Source organism: Benincasa hispida, chromosome 11 (genome assembly GCF_009727055.1).
Source record: "Benincasa hispida cultivar B227 chromosome 11, ASM972705v1, whole genome shotgun sequence".
NCBI classification, from domain to species: domain Eukaryota; kingdom Viridiplantae; phylum Streptophyta; class Magnoliopsida; order Cucurbitales; family Cucurbitaceae; genus Benincasa; species Benincasa hispida.
In genome coordinates, this window is record NC_052359.1 from 17,929,185 (window position 1) to 17,953,110 (window position 23,926).

General features: G+C 30.9%; 1 pseudogene; it reads left to right on the forward strand.

Moving 5' to 3' along the window:
* The window catches only part of LOC120090593, a 35,659-nt pseudogene extending 19,534 nt beyond the window's left edge, over positions 1-16,125 (forward strand).
* Positions 16,126-23,926: the final 7,801 nt, after the last annotated feature.

Below are 23,926 nucleotides of genomic sequence, written 5' to 3' on the forward strand. Positions count from 1 at the left end.
GTGATCATTCAGGGAGAAACGTGAATGGAGTCTTTGAAATATATATTTCTTCCTCCCACTGAGTATTTTATAACCTAGAGTTTAGTTTACTTAGAAAAAACACGGTTAAGAATTTTAACTACGTGACTTTTTAGGTTTGCTCAAAAGTAACTCTTACTTTGGAAAGTTGAACAACTTTTGATCATCATTCATTAATCTCTATAACGAAGTCTTTGAATAACTGTCACATGCTTGCAGTAAATCTATCTAATTCACATTTCTAGGTAGGTTCCGAGGTAGGATGTTGTGTTTTCGTCAGCTTAAATACCCCAACCTAGACAGACCTGCCTTAGACAAAAAGTCCCTTATCGATATATTTAATACCAATTTAATCTTTTATGGATATCAATTTAATTCTATTAAACCGATTTAAAAGATTAAACTTAGGTATCTAATTTCATTAGAACCTTGAACTTGGGTTTATCTCAATCTAATTTTAAAATCCTTTTAAAACATGAGTTCACCTAAGTCCACATGCAACTCTTTTTTATTGATTTTAGTTCTAATTTCCATTATAACACTTATAACCGAAAATAATAAAAAACATCCACAATGCAAAGCTACACATACAAGGCATTCTTAACTCTTATAAATAAGTTTAAGTGTCATGCTCCATGCATTGTTCATTCATTGCTACTTTTATATAACACTTATATAACAAAGCAATGAATCAAGCATACATGCTTCCATACACCTTTATACTGTAACTATTATAATATAAAGATGATGCATGCATAAATATAACTCTTATATTTCATGATGCATGCACATGCTCTCTTGTAATTTCATCATGCCAATAACTATATTATAACACTTATAATATATGATGCGTGAATAAAGTGCATAACCTAAGGTGGGATTTAAATCTATATGTCATACACTATGGCATATAAACAACATACATCTCATGTATATTAAATAAAAGTTGATGAACCGGGATAATTAGCCTCAGATCCTCAAAAAACAAAGCTAACTATTACAAAGAGCAAATGAGTCTTCGGTTCAAACAAGCAAATCGAGTCTTGAACCATCCGGGTGAAGAAACGCGTATCCTTGATCGTGTACCGAATCCATTTGATCGCCTACACGATAGAATAAACTCTTTATTCAATCGTTTAGTAATGTTGTGTGAGCATAAACGATCGTTTAACAACTATCTTATACCTTTGACTATTCGATGAAGCATGAAGGCACGTGATCGTGCAGCGCGCATCTTGCAATGCAAGCCTTAAACGATCAAGTAAATGAAAATAATGCAGAGAAGCATAATCATCTAAACGATCGTTGAACAAGCGTCGAGGTATCGTATACTGCCTAAGCGTGTAGTCAGTGACTATACGATGAGGCATGTTGAACTACACGATCATTTAGTGTGTGCGCCTTTTATTAAACGATGAGTGTCAAAAACTCTATGTGATCGTTTACCTCTAGTGTCCATGCGATCAAGCAACTAACACTATGCGATAGAGTAAACACTTTACCTCATCATTTAGCATTAGCTAAACGGTCGTCTAGTAAATACTACACGATCGGGTAGAACTTTTCTACACAATAGTTTAGTCAAATCTCAACGATCATTTACCTTGGGCTACACGATACGACCAACCTTTGTTCTTCTTCTTCGATGAGAACTACATCTCCATGCTTCGAAACTTCATCGCGAACGATTCAAACAACTTCAAACGCTTTGAATACAGACTCGATTGCTTGTTAATTATGCCCAAAAACTTTGTAAACTTAAAGAAAACTATAAATAGAGGCAACCATCCCGTAAACATTCATCCACAAATGAACAAACACATCTAACTCTTAAACCCAATACAAAAAACTTAAAACCCACCACGACTGTAAAAGAAGTTCAATACATAAATGATAATTTGGAATATCAGAACAACCTGGCTCTGATACCAATTGAAAAAAATCTAAACATGAGGATTTCCATGAGCAGCGAAAGGGATCGTTCAGAATTCCATTTAGATTGAACACAAATAATTACAGTCTAAAACGGAAACTAACAGGTCATGCATAAATCGAAATTACAACATGCTACCATAGGAATCAAGGAATAGACTATGTGTACCTTTGAAGAACCATTCTCCAACAATCCCTCGATCAGTCTCCAATGCCTCCAATAATAGCAACACTTGAACGCAACGACCGGAACAACACGACCACAAAGACAACGATTGTCTCAATGCTCCTCGAACCCAGTCGAGTCCAACTCGATTCATGAACTGAGTAAAGACACTACAACAATGGTTACCTTGGTATTCTTGGTGTGAGAATTCAGGAGTTGTGGGATCTGTATGATCTTAACTTGAGGAAGAGACTGGAGGTCTACAATCGAGTCGACGACGTGCTCGATCGTTTAGTAAATTGAAGCCTATCGCATAGGCTTTTCTATTCGATCATGTAGCTACAATCAGCTGAGTGACTATCATATAGTCAACTCTACACGATTGTTTAGTCTATGTCAATGCTATCACTTAGTGAAACAATTTCACTTAGCTTGTCTCCATGAGTACTTTCTGAAAGAAGCAACCACTAAATTTAAGAAAACAATTTTCTTTTTATCTCACGATTACCATAAAACTATCAATAACTTCTCACTCAATCGGTTATTAGAAAAAAAGAATTAATTATTATAATTAATATATTAGAAATAAATATAACAAACTTATCATATTATATTTATAACCTATAGTTTTAATATTTCATGATATGAAACATATAATCCATAGTTCTTTTTCTATTTTATGGTACTTAATGTAAATTATATTTACATTAATTCCTCCAAATAATGTATCTCATACATTACACCAATCACATCTCATATAATTGAATTTTCTCTTGTTAATTTGACCACTTCAAACTAACCCCAAAATATGATTCTCAACTTGAACCCATTAAGATACCAAGGGGACCTTATGGACCTATGACTTGAAGTTCCAACGTTCTGTGAATAACTGATTAAACTCTTTAGTCACGAGATCTACAATCCGTTAATTATTGGGCACTTCACTAAAGATCGACAACTGCACTCTTCACACTACAAATATATTTCTGTGTCCATATTAACAAATCAAAGTGCGATAACCCTTCACAAATCGCTCGTAAGTACAGCTCGGCCAATTTACCGTTTTGCCCCTATAGCTACATCTAACTCCTTAACTTGCATTGATTCTTTTAATGAACAATAAGTCATAGTCCTGCTATGACTTGGTTCCCTCTTTCAAAGAGATGGTGTGGCCACTATGTTTAAGACCCAGAATTAGCCCTCAAGGTGCAATCTATCTACTTACTCTTGCTTCAAGGAATGAGTGAATTCTGTCTTGTGTAACTAATATCAGAACTAGTTGTTTGACCATTTCCAAAAGAAAAAGTTGTTTGGCCATTTCTTAAGAACCTCGTTTTGTTTTGGTAATTTTTCCAATCGTCTTTCTTAAATTACAAGTTTTGGCCCTTGATTAGTTATGAATTTTTTATGAATAAGTTTCTAAAACTCCATTTGATAACTATTTGGTTTTTGGTTTATAAGTTTTTGAAAATTCAGTCTATAAGTACTCTTTTCACCTATAATTTTCTTGCTTTTTCATCTACATTTTACCATTACTTAAAAAAAAAAAAAAAAAAAAAAAAAAAAAAAAAGCAAAGTTTCAATCTTAAGAAAGCAATTTTTAAAAAGCTTGTTTTTGTTTTAGAAATATTTTAATTAATTAGTCAATTCTTTTACTTTTGAAAATTTTAAACTATAGCAAAAAAATGAGAAAAAATATTCTTAATTTTTTAAAAATAAAAAATAATAAACAAAATAATTACCAAACAGCGTCTAGATCTTACAATTTTGACTATAATAAGTCCCTTAAAAATGTATTTTAAAAATAGTCTCATATAGTATTAATTTATTCGACACAAAATTAAATTCAATGTCTAATATAATATTTAATGTTAACATTTGTGAAGAACTAAGAGACCTAAATTTGATATTTTAGGAATCTATTAGAAACACAAATTAAGAACTCAAGAATCTATATTACATATTTTGTTGAAGTTATGTTCATGGAATATATATAAACACAAATCTATAAATTTATAGGATAGACTTTTAATCCTTATATAAATTTGTGGCCTTGAAATTAAGTTTTAGATCCACCACTCTTTTAAAAATAGCTAATGTGTGTTTTAAACGTCGACATCAAAAAAATTTGAATGCATCAATTTTATAAGAGCGTTGATGAAAATATCTAAAGAAAATGTCAGTTATATCTTTGGTAGCATCCACATCATTATTATTTGTGAATTTGTCATCTTTTTTGAAAATTCGTTCAAATAGCTTTTTTTAGTCAATCTTGGGCGAGATTGACCATCGAGATTTAGTTGAAAAAAAATAACTTTTTTAACTTGTAGATTGTTTTGACCCTTTTCGACCTTTCTCGGTACATCTCGAACTAATTTTTTCAAAATATTATGTGATCTTCCTAAATTTTATACCAAATTCAATTATATATACCAAATATTATATCATATGTAATTTTTTTAAATCTTCAGCCAAATTTATAATTTCCAAATAAATTTACTAATTATCCAAATGAATCTTTTAGGTGGATCTCACGTGATTATTTTTTATTTTTAAATTTTTGAAAATATTAAAATTTTCAGAAAAATAGTAAAAGTATGAAAAATATATAAAATCTCAAGCATATTAGTACCGAGATTTTATATATTTTTCATATCTTACCTTTTTCTTTAGCAAAATTTAATCTTTCCCAAAATTTAAAAATCAAAATGCAATAATCCATGTGAAAAAATCTAATTGATAATTCATTTGGAAATTTAGAAATCCATATAATCATGGAAACATAAATTGACCTAGAATTACACTATAACATTAGGTAAAGATGATCGAATTTGGAGAAAATTTGAAAATATATGTATAATATTTCGATAGATTATCTAATAATTGGAAAAATTAATAAAATCTTGGCATTGGTCGATCTTGCTCGAGATCCACCGAGAAAAAATAATTTATTCTAATTATCTACAAAGAAGATCCTTCACATAATCAGACTTAGCTTATATCCTCAAAACTAGACTTCAACATATTACAAAAATTTCACCAAAAGGAGCTAAGAAAAATTTCCATGTACTTCTACAATTATATGCTTCTGTTTTTGGTATCGACCATGCTAACTGGCTTGACTTTGTTGCATTATTTTTAGATGAGAACATTTGTATAAATGTTTTTATTTCTTAGGAGCTTTATAAAGACAAATATTAAATGTTTTCCGATTTTCTTATTTTTAAAAACTGATTTCCATAATTTCCAAAATGTTTTTCCTCCTAGAGAAGTTTATGAAAAATCAATATTGTCACGAGTTCTTTATCATTCTCTGTCTGGAAAAACAATTGCTCGGATATTTTGAAGGATGACTTAAGGAATAAAATGACAAACAACTCATAGAGCAACTACAACAATATCCTTAAATAAATACTGTCAACACAAAATCTTGAACCCAGTCTATAAAACATAAAATTTGGTCGGTTGACTGGTTGTAAAATCCTAAACTTAATAGAAAAATGTTTCAAAAAATAAACAATTTTTTTCGAAAATAGGCAATGGTGTCACAGTACCATAGTACCACATCGCAACCCCGTAGTGAATCTGCACGAAATGTGAAGTTCTTCCGTCGTGGCGTCACTCCACAACAATGCGACACTAGCCTAAAACCTCCTTTTAAGTTAGAGATTTAGCCCTGTCTTAATTTTATTGGACAAAGTTAATATGGTTTCACTCTGTTAACTTTCAAATCTCATTCTTTTGCACAAAGTTTGAAAATCATTAGTAAATGACATAAAATCTAGCAATATTAAGCATAAACTCTAAATAAAATTCAATTTCATAATGTTGATGAAAACATTTGAAATCGAGACCCAAACACCAGAAAATACCCTTGCAAACAGAGACCCACTAACGGGTTCTTCTCCGGCAACGTTTTTCTCTTTCTCATCGCCTATGTATTTTTTTCCCTCTCTACATGTATTCCAATATGCAATAGGCACGTTTGGTTCATGGGAATAAGAGGTGGAAATGGAAATTGATATTCTATCATCATATTTTGGTACAAGTTTTTAATCTTGCGAATGAGAATATTTTATTCTAAGATATTTCATATTCTCATTCATGGAGATTTTTGATAAACACCCAAATAGATGGGTTTTATCCATTTTCAATGGTTTTTCTCTCTCTCGTACTTTTTATCATTTAATTTTATTTGTTTTTCTTCTTTATTGATATTGGTTAATTTATTTAATTTTGATAAATATGTTTAAATAAATTTATAGTTGATATATATAATTAATTTTATTAATAACAATGCTAATATAATAATTTATTATATTATTATGAATTAATATGAAAAACCATAATCTTTAAAAAAATATATATGAATAACCATAACAATATTTGTTTAAATCCCTTTTTATTGGTATATATATTAATATCATAAACTATTTATTAAAGTTATTAATTACTCTTTAAAAAATATTAATTAATTAATTAATAATAAAATAAGTTATTTTATAAAAATTAAGCAATTGTGTACANTATTAAAGTTATTAATTACTCTTTAAAAAATATTAATTAATTAATTAATAATAAAATAAGTTATTTTATAAAAATTAAGCAATTGTGTACACTTGTACTTTTAGATTTAATCTAGAATCATATTTATTTTTTTAAAATAAAAAAAAATATTGTTTGATGATTTAAAATGAATCAATTTATATCAACTTCTTATATATATATAAATATATATAAAACTTATAATCCACATTAAAAAATTAGTTAATTAACTCTTCAATTAACAAAACTACATAAAAAAAATAGATATTTAAATTAATTATCAATACTTTTTTAATAAAAATTGATAATATAAATGTGTAATATAAAAAAGTTAATTGATAATATATATATTAAACTGGAGGGTGTGTGAGTAAATGTAGTTAAATTTTAATGGCTTAAAATTGATTTAATAACTTAATATATTAAAAATAAATTAACAAATGAAAATTAATTATTGAAATTAATTTTTATTAATTTATAATTATAATTGCATAAAAAAAAGTAGAATACAGACATCTTATTCTCATTCTCATATATAATTCATAGACGTCCTATTCCCATTCTCATACATAATCAAATACATTCATCCTTGATTCCTTTATTCCTAGACATTTATAAAATCTTAACCAAACAGCCCTTTGAGAAAAACTAAAAAATTGATTTAAATGCCATTAAATCAAAACCACTAGTATCTTAACACTTTATCAAGAATTACTTCAATTCACTAAGGTAAATTAAGTTGAACCAGATTTGTTTTATACGTTAGGTTAAAATTAATTTTTGTAATTGTATAAGTTTTCACATTGTCTTGAGTTAAAATATTATTTTTGTCCTTGTATTTTGATGTTTGTTCCACTTTAGTCTCAGTAATTTCAAATATCAAATCGTAATTCCTATACGTTCATGAAATCTTAAAGATGGTCCATACTTTTTGTTTATTGTTGATTTTTTTCAACTTTTGTTTGTTATTTATTAGTATTTTCACTCTAAATTTTTAAAATTTATTCACATATCATAATTTCAGGCATGAAAATGATTATTATCCTTTAGCCAATTTTGTTGAAAATCAACTTTAAAGAATTACATTTAATATTTATTAAAAGTAAGGAGTAAACGCGCACAAATATCAGACTACAAGGACCGAGCTATATTTTATTATTATCGTTATTATTATTTAGTGTCTAACCATTCCCTCCAAATGTGTCTTTCCATTGACATGTTACTAGGTGGTGGAAGGATCTGGATGTCCCAATAAACTTTCCTTTTGCGAGAGATAGAAATATGGAGTACTATTTTTGGGCATTGGCATTGGAAGCATAATTTTAACCTCATTTGAGTGTTGGAAGGAAAACGCTAACCAAATTAATCGCAATTTCTTCAATTTTAGATGATATATATGATGCCTATGGAACATTTGAAGAACTCTAAGTTCTCACACCAGCGATTCAAAGGTTGTTTCATTTCAATTCCAATGCAAACCACTCTTTCAATCTTTCAAAGTTGATCTATATGAAAAACCCATATCCAAAATCAAGTTGGAGAATTTTGAAACCAATATAATTATGTCATTGAATTTTCAGGTGGGATGGAAGCATGGCTAATATTCTCCCTCAGTACATGAAAACTTTTTATATAGCAATGTTGGATTTTATGAGGAATTCAGAGAAGAGATAGGAAAGGATGAAAGTTCACTTCACATTCAAATTGCAAAAGATGGAGTAATGTTTCTTCTTTTTCCTTCACTATCTCCTTCCCCTCAATTTATTTATACATCTAAGAGTTCTCATTTATTATTAAGTTTTTTAACAGATAAACAAACTAGCTGATTCCTACTTTGAAGAAGCTAAATGGTTAAACAAAAAGTATAGACCAAATTTCAAGGACTACATGGAATTGGCCTTAAGTACCACATGTTATACCTTGCTGATAAGCATTTAATTCCTTGGCATGGGGGACATAGTTACAAACGAGGTACTTGAAGGGCTTATTAAAGGACGTCAAATTATTAAAACCTCAACAATCATTTGTAGACTCATGGATTATATCAGTTCCCACAAGGTATATATTTGATTCCTTTTCTCACATTTGTAAATTGGTTTTGAGATGAAATCTTGTATATATATATATAATAGGGGCAATTGTAAATAGAGAAATCAGACTAAAGTATTAGCAGATATAGCTCATGCAAAAGAATTTGCAGATATAACAAAATTTGGATTCAACATTCAAAGTCTGTCGATAGTAGACTATATCGTTGATGTCAACGATATAGTTTATCATTGATAAGAGTCTATCATCGATAGAATCTATAATGAATAGATTTTGCGATATTTACGATTTATAAGAAGTGTTAGTATTCTTAATGATTTTTTATTCATAAGCATCGAACATCATTTCAACATATTCTTTGAGAATAAAAGTATTTGAATGTTCAAGGGGTGTCATTTCCAAAACCACATTGCCACTTTTATCTAAAAAAACCCTAAAGCACTACAAGGATGTGTATGATATATAGCAACTTGATATATATAACTATAAGGATATAAGTGTGGCTTGCAGTTTAGACTAAGGATCAATATCAGGAAACAAAGTTGAGGTTTGTGGTCTCAAAAGAAAAGGAATTTATATTACCTAATGTAGCAAGTGAAATGAAAATAAATAAATAAATAAATAATGCAAATCAAACTCTTTAGTTCACATGGATGAATCTGTCCAATTGAACAAGTCCAAAGAGATCCTACCTAGTCATTTAAAGATAGAAATTTTTGTTACTTTCATATTTTAATTGTGTAAATGTAGCTAGAAATTTTATAAAAACTTTAAGAGTTAGATGGATGTGTAAAGAATGGAGTTTATAAGGGCTAGAATCAAGTTCATAGAGCCCTGACCATTACATATTCTTGTATGGGTCCCCTCTGGAATAAATACTCACACAGTTATTTCTTCACAAACTCTCAAGACTGAAGTCAAAAACCCTTCCTTCATATTCTTCCTATTTAAAACAAAGGAAATTCGACATTTTTTGTCAGAAACATTCATGACTAAGAAACACACATCTTCTCTTCAAGAAAATTAAGAAACAAAATGGAACTTAAACAAGAGAGTATATGACCTTACCTGATTTAGTTCAATTATGACACCAATAATGAAAGCCACTGATGTAAAATCAAGGAGTTGCAACAAAAGCTTTGAAGGTACCTTACAATGATTTTGAAGGAATCGGTGTGAAGAATTGCTAGAACCATTCTTCAAGATGTAACCTACACAAAGTGAAAAGGTTGAGTTGTGAAAAGGTATCGACCATGCTAACTGGCTTGACTTTGGTCGCATTATTTATAGATGAGAACATTTGTAGAAATGTTTTTCTCTCTTAGGAGCTTTATAAGGAAAAATATTAAATGTCTTCTGATTTTCTATTTTTAAAAAACTGATTTCCATAACCTTAAACGGTGTCTTTCAAAGAGATCTTTATTTTTATTCTCTTTCCTTCTAATTTCCAAAACGTTTCTCCTCCTAGAGAAGTTTATGAAGAATCAATATTGTCACGAGATCTTTATATTCATTCTCTGTCTAGAACAACAATTGCTCGGACATTTTGAACGATAATTCAAGGAATAAGATGACAAACGGCTCATAGAGAAACTACAACAACATCCTTAAATAAATACTGTCAACACAAAATCTCGAACACACTCTATAAAACCCAAAATTTGGTCCTTTGACTGGTTGAAAAATCCTAAACTTAATAGAAAAAGATTTCAAAAAATAAACAATTTTTCTAAAAATAGGCGACGGTGCTGCGGGGCCATAGTACTATATCGTAGCCCTGTAGTGAATCTGCACGTCATGTGAAGTTCATCCGTCGTGGCGCCACTACACAACAATGCGACACTAACCTAAAACCCTCTCTCAAGTTAGAGTGTTGCGTTATTCTGTAGATCGCCATGACGCCACATTTTTCGGGCAAACTAGTCATGTTTCCTCCCTACTTTAGAGATTTAATTTAGCCCTATTTGATTTTATTAGACAAAGTTAATATGTTTTCACTCTGTTAACTTTCAAATCTCGTTCTTCTGCTCAAAGTTTCAAAATCACTAGGAAATGACATAAAATCTAACAATATTAAGCATAAACAACTCTAAATAAAATTCAATTTCATAATGCCGAAAGAAACAACTGACACCGAGACCCAAACACCAGAAAATACCCAGCAAACGGAGACCCACTGAACGGATTCTTCTCCGACAGTGTTTTTCACTCTCTCACCGTCTATGTATTTCTTTCTCTCTATGTATGTATTCCAATATGTCGTAGTCCTCTATTTTGGCCCCTTTAGTTCATGAGAATAAGAGGTGGAAAGGGAAAATGATATTCTATGACCATATTTGATACAAGTTTTTAACCTTAGAGTGAGAATATCTTATTCCAAGACATTTCATATTCTTATCCATAAAGATTTTTCATAGTCACTCAAATAGACGGATTTTCTCCATTTTCAATGGTTTTCCTCTCTCTTATTTTTTATCTTTTCATTTTATTTGTTTTTATTTTTTTATTGATATTGGTTTATTTAGTTTTGATAAAAATATTTAAATTCAATTTATAACTTACATATATAATTAATTTTATTAATAATAATGGTAATATAATAGTTTATTCTATTATTATGAATTAATATAAAAAATCATAATATTTTTTTTAAAAAAATATGAATAACCATAACTAAATTTGCTTAAATCCCATTTTATTGATAATATATATTAACATCATAAATTGTTTACTAAAATTACTAATTAGTCTTTACAAAATATTAATTAATTTAGTAATAATAAAATAAGTTAATTTTTTTAAACTAGACAATCTTGTACACTTATACTTGTGGACTTAATCTACCATCATAATTATTTTTTAAAAAATTAAAAACATTGTTTGATGATTTAAAGTCAATTAGTTTATATCAACTTCTTTTATATATATAAGATTTATAATTGACATTAAACAATTAGTTAATTGATTCTTCAATTAACAAAACTATAGAAAAAAAATAGATATTTAAATTAACTACCATATTTTTTTTAATAAAAATTGATAATATAAATGTGCATTATAAAAAAATTAATTGGTAATAAATATTTTAAATTGAAGTGTAGGTGAATAAATTTAGTTATATTTTAATGGCTTAAAATTAATTTAATAACTTAATATAATAAAAATAAATTAACAAAAAAGTATAACACATTTATAGACATCCTATAAAAAATCTAGATGTCCTATTTCCATGAATCATTTATTCTCAAACATTTCTAAAACCTTAATCAAAACTCCCATTAGGATTAAACTAAAAGATTGATTTAAATGCCCTTAAATTAAAACCACTTAAATATCTTAACACTTTAACAAGTAATACTTCAATTCACTAAGGTAAATTAAGCTAAGCATTCATGAACTAGTATCTATAGATTATTACCCTTCGTTTAGAAAAACATTACTCGAACCAAATTTGTTTTATACTTTAGGTTAAAATTATTTTTTGTAGTATATAATTTTTCACATTTTTTGGATTAAAATATTCTTTTTGTCCTTGTATTTGGATGATTGTTCAACTTTAATCTCTGTAATTTCATATATCCAATTAGAGTTCCTGTACATCCATGAAATCTTAAATTTAGTCCATACTTTCTATTTATTATTGATTTTTTTTCAACTTTTGTTTGTTATTCATGGGCATTTTCACTTTTAATTTTTAAAACATATTCACATATTATATTTTTTGGCATGAAAATGATTATTATCATTAAGCCAATTTTGATAAAAATCAACTTTGAAGAATTACATTTAAGATTTAATAAAATTACTAGAGTAAACCTGGCCTGCACAAATATTAGACTACAGGGACCAAAGTTCTATTTTATTATTATCGTTTCTATGGTTTAGTTTCTAACCATTCAATTCTGTATGTGTCTTCCATTTGATATGTTACTAGGTGGTGGAAAGATCTGGATATCCGAATAAACTTTCCTTTTGCGAGAGATAGAATTGTGGGGTACTATTTTTGGGCATTGGGAGCATACTTTGAACCTCATTTCAGTATTGGAAGGAAAATGCTAACCATAGTAATTGCAATTTCATAAATTTTAGATGATATATATGATGCCTAGGGAACATTTGAAGAACTCCAAGTCTTCACTCCAGCAATTCAAAGGTTGTTTCATTTCAATTCCAATACAAATCACTCTTTTAAACTTTCAAAATTTATCTATATGAATAACCCATATACAAAATCAATTTGGAGAATTTTGAAACTAATATAATTATGTCATTGAATTTTCAGGTGGGATAGAAGCATGGCTAATATACTCCCTCAGTACATGAAACCTTTTTATATAGCAATGTTGGATTTTTATGAGGAATTTAGAGAAGAGATAGGAAAGGATGAATGTTCACTTCACATTCAAATTGCAAAAGATGGAGTAATGTTTCTTCTTTTTCCTTCACTATCTCCAACCCCTCAATTTATTTATACATTTAAGAGTTCTCATTTATTATAGTTTTTTTCAACAGATAAAAAAGCTAGCTGGTTCCTACTTTGAAGAAGCGAAATGGTTAAACAAAAAGTATAAACCAAATTTCAAAGAGTACATGGAATTGGCCTTAAGTACTTTGAAGAAGCTAAATGGTTAAAGAAAAAGTATAAACCAAATTTCAAGGACTACATGGAATTAGCCTTAAATATCACATGTTATACCTTGCTGATAAGCATTTCATTCCTTGGCATGGGGGACATAGTAACAAACGAGGTACTTGAACGACTTACTAAAGGACCACAAATTATTAAAGCCTCAGCAATCATTTGTAGACTCATGGACGATATTAGTTCCCAAAAGCTATATATTCAATTACTTCAAAATTGGTTTTGAGATGAAATATTATATGTATATACAATAGGGGCAATTATAAATATAGAAAGCAGACTAAAGTATTAGTAGATATAGCACATGCAAAAAAAGTTGTAGATATAACAAAATTTAAATCCAGCATTTGGAGTCTATTACTGATAGACTATATCATTGCCTATCAACGATATTGTCTATCACTTATAGTAGTCTATCATCGATAGAATCTATAGTTGATAGATTTTGCTATATTTGCGATTCATAAGAAATGTTATTATTCACTTAATTATATTGACCATACAAGTGCTACTCATTGTAACTACTCTATCTAATATGGTACTAAAGTCCATGAAACCCAAATGAATATTTCGTCCATAGAAAAACTGGGTTTCGATACAAGAGTAGTGGATTCAATTAAAAGAGACATCATCTTGAGGATGCATGTTATGAACATCTCACATTACATGATGAACAAACCTCACAATCTTTACTTGAGATGGAGCCCTGGTTTTATCTAATATCTACTATACTTCAAAAGCTATACACGAACAAAAAAATTGAACATTTTTAAAGTAAACTATATTTACTTTGTTTTTCTTTTTGCAGTTTGAGCAAGAAAGGGAACATGTTGCTTCTGCTGTTACACGGAGCAATACGGTTGTTCAGAGGAAGAAGCTTGTGTGGAAATTCATAAACAAGCGGTTGATGCATGGAAGGACATAAACAAAGCATGTCTTCATCCAATCAATGTTCCAATGCCTGTTCTAATGCGTGTTGTGAATTTTTCAAGAGTTGTGAACTTGCTTTATTTGGATGAGGATGGATACACAAATGCGAAGAGTGGAACTAAATTTCTTATCAAATCTCTTCTCCTTGACCCTGTGCCTTGTTACTTGGACTTAAAGCCCAACTCGGTTGAAGGGCCAAGATTTTTCTTTGATCAATAAATGAATAGAAGTCACTTCAAAATACAAAATAAGCTAGTTTTATTGCCATATTCGTTCATATGAGATTATCATATATTCTTATGATTAGATAGTATAGTTAGATAGTTGCATCAGAAATTTGGGTCAATCATAAATTGTCACATCATAATTTGAATTAATAATATAATTATACTAATATAAAATTTGAGACCAATTTTAAATTTACATACGACATTCAAATTAAATTCTTAGACATGAAAGCTAAGTTAGCGATTCAAATTTAATTGTGTTATATGGCGATTGAACTCAAATATATTTCAACCGGAACTCACAAGAAATATGGATTGAACAAATAATCTTAGGTAATTTGAGCCTACTAAAAAAATCAGAATAAGCCCATGGACAAAAAGTCATGGGTCCAAAGTCAACCATGCCCATTCCCATGCATACAAGAAGCTACCTTCATTTTTGGCATACAGTCCTCCATTTGGTCATATTCATTCACTGACATCAATTAGAAGAATGAATATTCACGTGCATAAGAAAAGTAAAAGAGCTTTAAAGACTCGAGAAAAACAAACACTATATGAAGGCAACTAGAAGACATTTGAATTACATTAGGCTTTATGACTATTAGAATGCCTTTTATCTAGGGCTTTGAGAAAATAATTACTACGGCAACGTCTCTGGAATCTATATTATTTACTTATTTGCCATTTTTATGTTATTTATGTTTATGACCCTAGAGTTTACTGAAGTGCGTGATATAAACTCTCTAAACTATAAATGTGTTTTCTTTATGTGATTTTGTATTATTCTTGCTAATAAAATTGATCTCCCTCTGTCTCGTGAACTTAACTAACAAACTGTAAGTGAACCACAAAAATATGTGTGTCAATTCTCTACTTGTACATTTATTATGTATTCTTTATTTGTCGATTTCATAACACATTTGTATCAGAGTCTAACAATTGGAACTTGAAATTATGCATATGTTCTAGAAATTAAGGTATCAGTCATGAATATGAAAATCAATAAATTTATTGGGAGGAAAAGTTTCGATTTATGACATATCAAGATGTGATCCCTACTGAAGCAGCAAGGATTGTGGGCACTACTTACTTATAAATCCAAGAAGGTAGCCGCATATGATGAAGAATGGCAGACTCTAGAGGAGAAGGCTCATTCGACTATCATGTTATGTTTGGCTGATGAAAATATCATCGAGGTCATAGATGAAGAAACTGTTGTTAGTCTTTGGTTGAAGTTGGAAAGTATTTACATGAAAAAGTCTTCAACAAAGAAATTGCTTTTGAAGCAACATCTATATCATCTACACATTTAGGAAGATACGTCCCTTTTAGATCATCTTGTCCAATTAAATAAAATTTTGTTAGATTTGCATAGTGTAGAAAATAAGGAGGTGATGAGGATGATGTCTTAATTTTGTTGTTTTTCAAAATTTAAAATGGAACTTAAACAAGAGAGTATATGACACTTACCTGCTTTAGTTCAATTATGACACCAATAATGAAAGCCACTGATGTAAAATCAAGGAGTTGCAACAAAAGCTTTGAACGTAGCTTACAATGATTTTGGAGGAATCGGTGTGAAGAATTGCTAGAACCATTCTTCAAGATACATCCTACACAACGTGAAAAGGTTGAGTTGGGAAAAGGTCATTCAAGTAAAAATATAAGAGGAAAATGCATTGTTAGTATTAACAGGAAGTCCTTCACAATTTAATCGTTGCCAAAGTGGGAGCACAACTAGACTATAGAATAAAAATAACCATAAACAAGTGTTAACTTTGACCATTGTTTTAGCTAGTAAATTACAAAAGTTAAGAAGAGAAATGCTACAATGTTTCATAAAATTGGTTCTTCATAGAAAATCAAATTTGAATGCATATAGAGAGGTTTCCTGAGATAGCACATGTATTATCAGTGGGATATTATAAAGATCAATTAAACAAACTAATAAACACATCAACAATAGAAATAATCAAGTTGTAGAAATTTGTTCATCATTGTATGCTTCTAATAGAGGAGCACCAATCTAGTTTCACAATCAAACTTTGAACCTCTATTATTATAAGTTGTTTTACTTGGAGTTCTTCGAGAAGAGGCATGAAAAGCCGACAACTTCAAATCCTAGCTCACTTGCTCTACACAACAAACAATATGCAAGCATGTACGTTATCTTCCCAAATATGGAAAATGTGGAAAAACAGTGCATGAACACAAAAGCAATAGATCATTCCCTTGTATATTTATGTAAGGAAACAATACATAATATCCCCACAACCCATGTTGAACTGAGATCATGCTTTCCCCAAGATACAAAAGATTTATCATGTAAGGATTTCATCTACAACTAGCAAACAGATCATCAAGCGGAGCGTTACCTAAAAACAGATATCGGATGGTCTTTACTTTGTAACTCAATGAAAGAGCCAGAGGATAGATGGATTGATCACATTGAAATCATAAATCTATTATTCATTTGAATGCCTAAGAACTGATATATCCAAATTAATATCCTTCATACAAGATCTCATTCATTTAAGAACTAGGATGTACAAAGTGTACACAATCCACAACACACACGGATTATTTGACATCAAGGGTCAATTTGTCATTAATATGCTAGGGATTATATTGTCATATATCTAGATTAATCTCTTTGGTACAAGACCACATTCAGTGTTATGAAGTATAATAAGTGGACATTAATTATCACGTACAATAAGTAGACATTACTACCTCTAACTCGAGAATTTGTACAATCACAAAAATAAGCTCCCAACAAAACATCCACTTAGTCTAGAGTGAAGTTAGAGCATATTCCATTATGTACACGAACTTTATAATATAAACCCCCTAATTCATAATTATGTGTGTTAATGTTTATATTGAAATATCACATAGAACAATAGGGATGAAATGAATCAGTGAAGGACAATCTTGTTTTGATTAAAAAATGTCAATTTAATTGGTAACTCATACGGAATAAATAGTGAAAAGAACAAATCTTTTCTTCTTGGAGATGATCTTGTTTTGATTAATTTTCCGGCCACTGCTTTGTTGTGTGATGCTTGCAACTTCTTTCCATTTATCCAACACGATCACCTATGACAACTTGGATAACTTCTTTCCACCTACATCCACAACTCCCAACAACTCGGTCAATAAAAAAATCACAGAACTTGCAAACTAATCACCAAAATTTTCGATTTTAGTCATGATTTGTAGTAAATTTGGGATTTCTATCATAGATAGCTCTACAACGAATAAATTCGAAATTAAACCCATAAATAAAAAACTTTCAGCTTTAAGATTGCAAAAGGGATGAAAAAAGTGGTATTTACCTCACGAATAGCTCAGATCGGTGCACAAAACTCAGAAATTTCAAATGGAAGAACAACATAACAGAAAAGGTTGAAAGTTTGAAACACGATGCAATCGAATGAGGAAGAGAAGGTTGAAATTTAAAGCACGAAGTAGTCAAACGAAGGATAAGGGTATAATTTTCTGATCATTTTATAAGCTGGAACGCGAAGTAGTCAAAATTGGGTTTCGACTCAAGAGTAGTCGATCCAAGTAAAAGAGGTACCATCTTGAGAGTGCATGTTAAGAATATCTCACATTAAACAAGGAAGAATCCTCACAATCATTATCTGAGATAGAGCTCTGGCTTTGTCTAATATCTACTATACCTCAAAAGGTATACTCGAACAAAAAAAATTGTACATTTTTCAAGTAAACTATATTTACTTTGTTTTTACTTTTCAGTTTGAGCAAGAAAGAGAGCATGTTGCTTCTGCTGTTGAAGTGGAGCAATATGGTTGTTAAGAGGAAGAAGCTTGTGTTGAAATCCATAAACAAGTGGTTGATGCATGGAAGGGCATAAACGAACCATGCCTTCGTCCAATCAATGTTCCAATGCCTGTTCTAATCCGTGTGGTGAATTTTACAAGAGTTATGAACTTGCTTTATTTGAATGAAGATGGATACACAAATGCCAAGAGTGGAACTAAATTTCATATCAAATCTCTTCTCGTTGACCCTGTGCCTTGTTATGTGGACTTAAAGCCCAACTTGGTTGATGGGCCAAGATTTTTCTTTGAGCAATGAATGAATACAAGTCACTTCAAAATATAAAATAAGCTAGTTTTATTGCTATTTTCGTCCATATGAGCTTATAATGTATTCTTATGCGAGTTGAAAAGTATTGGGCTTAAACATTTTTTCCCTTCTATAATTATTGTGACCCTCGCCCCCATTACTATACATCCCCTTTAACTTAAGAAGATGGTTTGCTACGTGGCATGTGATTGGACATTTTGGTAAATTGCAAAAAAATAAAGATGGTACAGTTCAAGATACGCTCAAGTATTATTTATTTATTTATTCACATAATAGAGGATACGCTCATCATTTGCACTTTGTAATCTCAAGGACAACAACCATTTTGACACCACCAATATTGTAAATATTCCTAGTATTAGAGGATGAGTATTATAAATAGCCCCACAAAAATAACTTCAATGAGTAAGTAATTCTCTTTGTGGTTAACCAATTTAAATATCACTTGTACTAACTTAAGCATCTTAGTGTACTCAACTCGACACCAAACTAGTGATAGTATGCTTACACAGGTCGATATCAATGATGAGTTCAGACCAGAGGAGTGAGTTAGAAGAGTGTTCAAGCCCTCGTGTAGATTGCAAAAGATGTGGTAACAACCACATTGAGCATAATTGAACGATGTTGGAACTATAAAACAAAGAACAAAAAAAAAAAAAAAAACAAGAGTTGCAACCACATACTTTGTGAGTACAAAATATACATAAACCATATATAGTATTATAGGAGAGTATCTCTCTCATGATAATCATAGATTCTTTTAATAACCTTTTTAATATAAATCTACCTACATAAATACTAGTGAACCTCACATTAACGTTAGAAGGTATCATTCTATTTTAAAAAGTATGTTAATGTGTCGCACAATAAATGAAGGGAATATGGAAAAAATTTTATACTTCCTTAATCCTAGAAAATTTTAAAATGTATGTTAACATGTCCATAAATTATTTTATGAAAATTGATTGTATGAAAAAATTTAGTTTTATCGTAAATAACTTGGATAAATAACTAATTTTGGTTATCTTCTAATATATTTTGGTGAATAAATCTACAAAGGTTTACAATAGACAATTTGAAATGAGAGAACCAATCGGACCTTCAAAGAAAACTATCGAAACTCTTTGAACATCTTGGGAGTACATTTGCAGCTTGGCTAGATGTAACGACCCGACTCCCTAGGACTTAAGTTAGGTTGTTACTAAATACATGCATGCATGAAACTTAAAACGACATCCTTATATGGTGAAATAAATGCTAAATAAATAAGGTAAGTTCAAAAGTCCTTCATTAAATTCAAATATTAAAAACAAATAATGGGGTACCCGTAAATCATAAATAATAATAACAAGTCTGAAAACAATTATGAATAGTAAGTTTCAAACAAAAAAACTGAAAATTGAAAAAAAAACATGAAAAGAAATCTAAATATTATGGGTGGAAGCATAAAACTGGTCCCAATGGCTCGATCACGAATTCTGCTTATCAATCGCCGGTTCATCTCTACCTTTACCTGAAACAACAACATGAGAAATGATGAGTATAAAATACTCAATAAGTAACCCACTACTAGGGTTGGGCTAGGCATCTATGTCCTCTAGATTCTTACCTCTGGCGGAACATAAAAACTGCTCTAGTCCTCATGGGACACATGCATATATGAAAAACTCGTTTCTATCATATTATAGTTAAGTATGTCCACTACCTTTGGTGAATCTCGAAGGAAACACAACCCCTGGTGAATCCCGAAGGAAACACAACCCCTGGTTAATACTGAAGATTATACAATATCTGGTGAATCATGAAGAAAATACAATCTAGTGAATCGCGAGGGAAACACAATATCTGGTGAATCCCGAAGGAAACACAATATCTAGTGAATCCCAAAGGAAACACAATTTTGTGAATCCCGAAAGAAACATAATCTGGTGAATCCCGAAGGAAACACAATATTTAGTGGGCATTTAACTAATCAGTAAAGAACACTATCACAGCCTCAACATCACATTATTACAATATTAGTTTTATAACATACATATACACCTCAATATCATGGCTATACAACATGCATATACGCCTCAATATCCTCATATAAAATACAACCTCAATGAATCAAGTATCATCTCTTACTAGCATGCAAGTATCTATGTGCACAAATAAATCTTTCATATTCTCATACAAGAACATATATCAGACATACTATACTATCCGTTTATCATGCTATCATTATGTCTTGATATTCATTCATTATGCTAGCATATATCTAGTGTCTAGCCCGTGGGCAGTTCCAATAGTAAGATTACTTACCTCGATACTAGATTTAGATATCGATCCAAGCGGTAATTTTCAATAGTAAATCTTTGAATTCAATTCCCCAACGAAGCCTGAGCAACAACAACCCTTAGGATTTCAGTCTCCAAAATCTTCCGTCAATCAGACGCTGCTTCCAACCTTTAATTCATTTCATCCTTAAAATTTTAAATTCACAAAGAATTTAACGAACCCCCTTCCACAATGAAATTAATTCTTGAAATTAATTTCAAATTAAATTTGTGTGACATAACCCCCTTCCAACATGAAATTAATTCATGATATAATTTCAAACTAAATTTGTATGATATAACCCCCTTCCAAAACGAGATTAATTCTTGACATTAATTTCAAATTAAATTTATGTGACATCAAAAATCCAATTTTCATAACTTCCCTCCAATTAAACCATTAAATTGAAACACCCCTTCCTTCCAAAATGAAATTAATTTTTAACATTAATTTCAAATTTAATTTGGTTGACATTAAAAATCCAATTTCCATAACTGCCCTATAATTAAACCATTAAATTGAAACACCTCTTCCTTCCAAAATGAAATTAATTCTTGACATTAATTTCAAATTTAATTTGTTTGACATCAAAAGTGCAATTTCCACAACTTCCCTCCAATCAAACAATTAAATTGAAACACCCGTTTCTTAGCAATTAAATCACAATAATTACATTTTGAATTTCCAAAATTCAAAAAATGCCCTCTAATACTAGAAAATATTGAAATTACATTAAGAACAAAATTTGAGGTGTTACATTCTTCCCTCCTTAAAGAACTTTCATCCTCGAAAATTCATTCCTGAAAAAGCTCTACATACATGGTCCTCATATGATCCTCTCATCTCAAGTGGCCTCCTCGAACAGGTGATTCTGCCACGAAATATTTACAACTGTTATTTCCCTACTGCGTAACTTCTTCACCTCTCTGGCGAGAATCTGCACAGGCCTCTCTTCATAACTCAAATTTCCATTCAACCACAATGACTCAAAGTCAACTACATGGGACAAATCTGTTATATAGTTTCTCAGCATCGAAACATGGAAGACATTATGAACTGAAGAAAGTTATGGAGGCAATGCCAATCGGAAAGCTACGAGACCAATTCTCTCTAAGACCTCGAAAGGTCCAATGAACCTCAGGCTCAGCTTCCCTTTCCTTCCAAACCTCAAAACACCCTTCATAGGTGCCACCTTTAAGAACACTTTATCACCAGTCTCAAATTATAGGTCCTTACGTCTCACGTCAACGTAGCTTTTCTGTTTCCTTTAAGCTGTTTGCATACGAGCCTTGATCTTCTTTATTGCCCCATTCATGGCTTGCATTAGTTCAAGTCCTAGCAATTTCCTCTCTTCTACCTCATCCCAACACACAGGAATCCTACAGGTCTTCCCATAGAGGGCTTTCAAATGAAGACATGCCAATGGCAGCTGGATAACTGTTATTATGCTAATTCCATCAAATACAAGTGAGAATCCCAACTTCCTGAAAACTCTAAAGCACAAGTGCACAACATATTCAACAATGTTTGGATCAAACGTTCTTTCTGACCATCAGTCTGTAGGTGAAAAGCTGTATTAAAATCCAATTGAGTACCCAATGCTAACTGGAGACTCATCCAAAAACTAGATGTAAAATGAGAGTCACTGTTTGACATAGCTGAAACTATTATCAAAAGAGGTGTGACAACCCCTTCCATATATAACCATGAAACTTAAGATGCTGAAAACCAACAATACTTTAACACGCTCTCAATTTCTCCAAAATGGTGTGCGGTATGACACAATCAATAATTCGCTTCATTTTCAATTAGGCCTAGCTTTAGCCTCTTTAGGGGTTATTACTTCCTTGGTCGCTTAACGTGGATGATCCGCTGAATCCATTGCTGACTTTACCACGATCGATTTGGTGAAACGGTTCTTTCGAGCGAACTTCTAAACTACCGTCTTCATCCTTAGAAAGGGTTTTGGTGGAACTCCATCCTTTTCCGCAAGAGTGAGAGAATACGGAGCCCATTCAACATGCGATAGGGGAAAAAATAGGCCACTCTGTCATCAAAACAAGCCGCTAGTGAATTTGTTAGAACACTTAGAACTGGTAGGTAGGTCTATCTCCAAATGCCACTTCTTTCTGTCGCATCCGACGATATAAGACAGAGATCACCTAGTGCAGAAGTGTCCGTCCCATCGTAGTCGCAGAAGCCAGATCAACATCATGACAACGGCAAACTTTTGCATCCATCCTAGCCAGGGAAATCCCGGAATCGCGAGTTAACTTGGATTTCAATTCTTCCATGTTTCCGAGCTCAAGCTGAGAACTATGAAAATTGTCATGAGCTTAAGAAAGTCTTATCCACTAAAAACATATATATAAGCTTACCATTATGTCACAGGAAAAACTTTATATCTGTAGTGGAAAAACTGGTCATGCTATATAATGCGTCATTTGAAAATACGTACCAGAACAAATCTGCTCAACTGAATACTACTTCTACTTTAGAAGTGCTAACTGTGATGTCTCTCTTAGGGTCTACATGTCTGAGAATAACTCTGTCTAATTAAGTCTCACATTCATGAGAAACTCATTATGAGGCTCTATATTTTCATGTGCTATAAAACTTGCTCGAGCCAATCCTTATATCATTCTTTAGCCTTAAAATAATAACATCATTACTTAGACCCTATTGTGGATGAGTCTAAAATTCCATCTAAAATTGAGGTTTTAAAGTCCCTAGACGATAAAGCATCAGCAAATTAATAACATATTTCCATAACCTCGTAATAATCGTAATTGATCTCTGAAGTTAGTTTTTACGAGAAAACCTTCCTGATTCATAAGTCATAGCTTGAATTACTCGTACTCCCTAGAGCTAGTTAAGTCATTGCCCATGCAAGGGAAAACATACTATAATGTACTGCTCCAAACCTACCTATAGCAACTTCTTGTTATCAACTCAACTTTATTACCAGTCTATCCC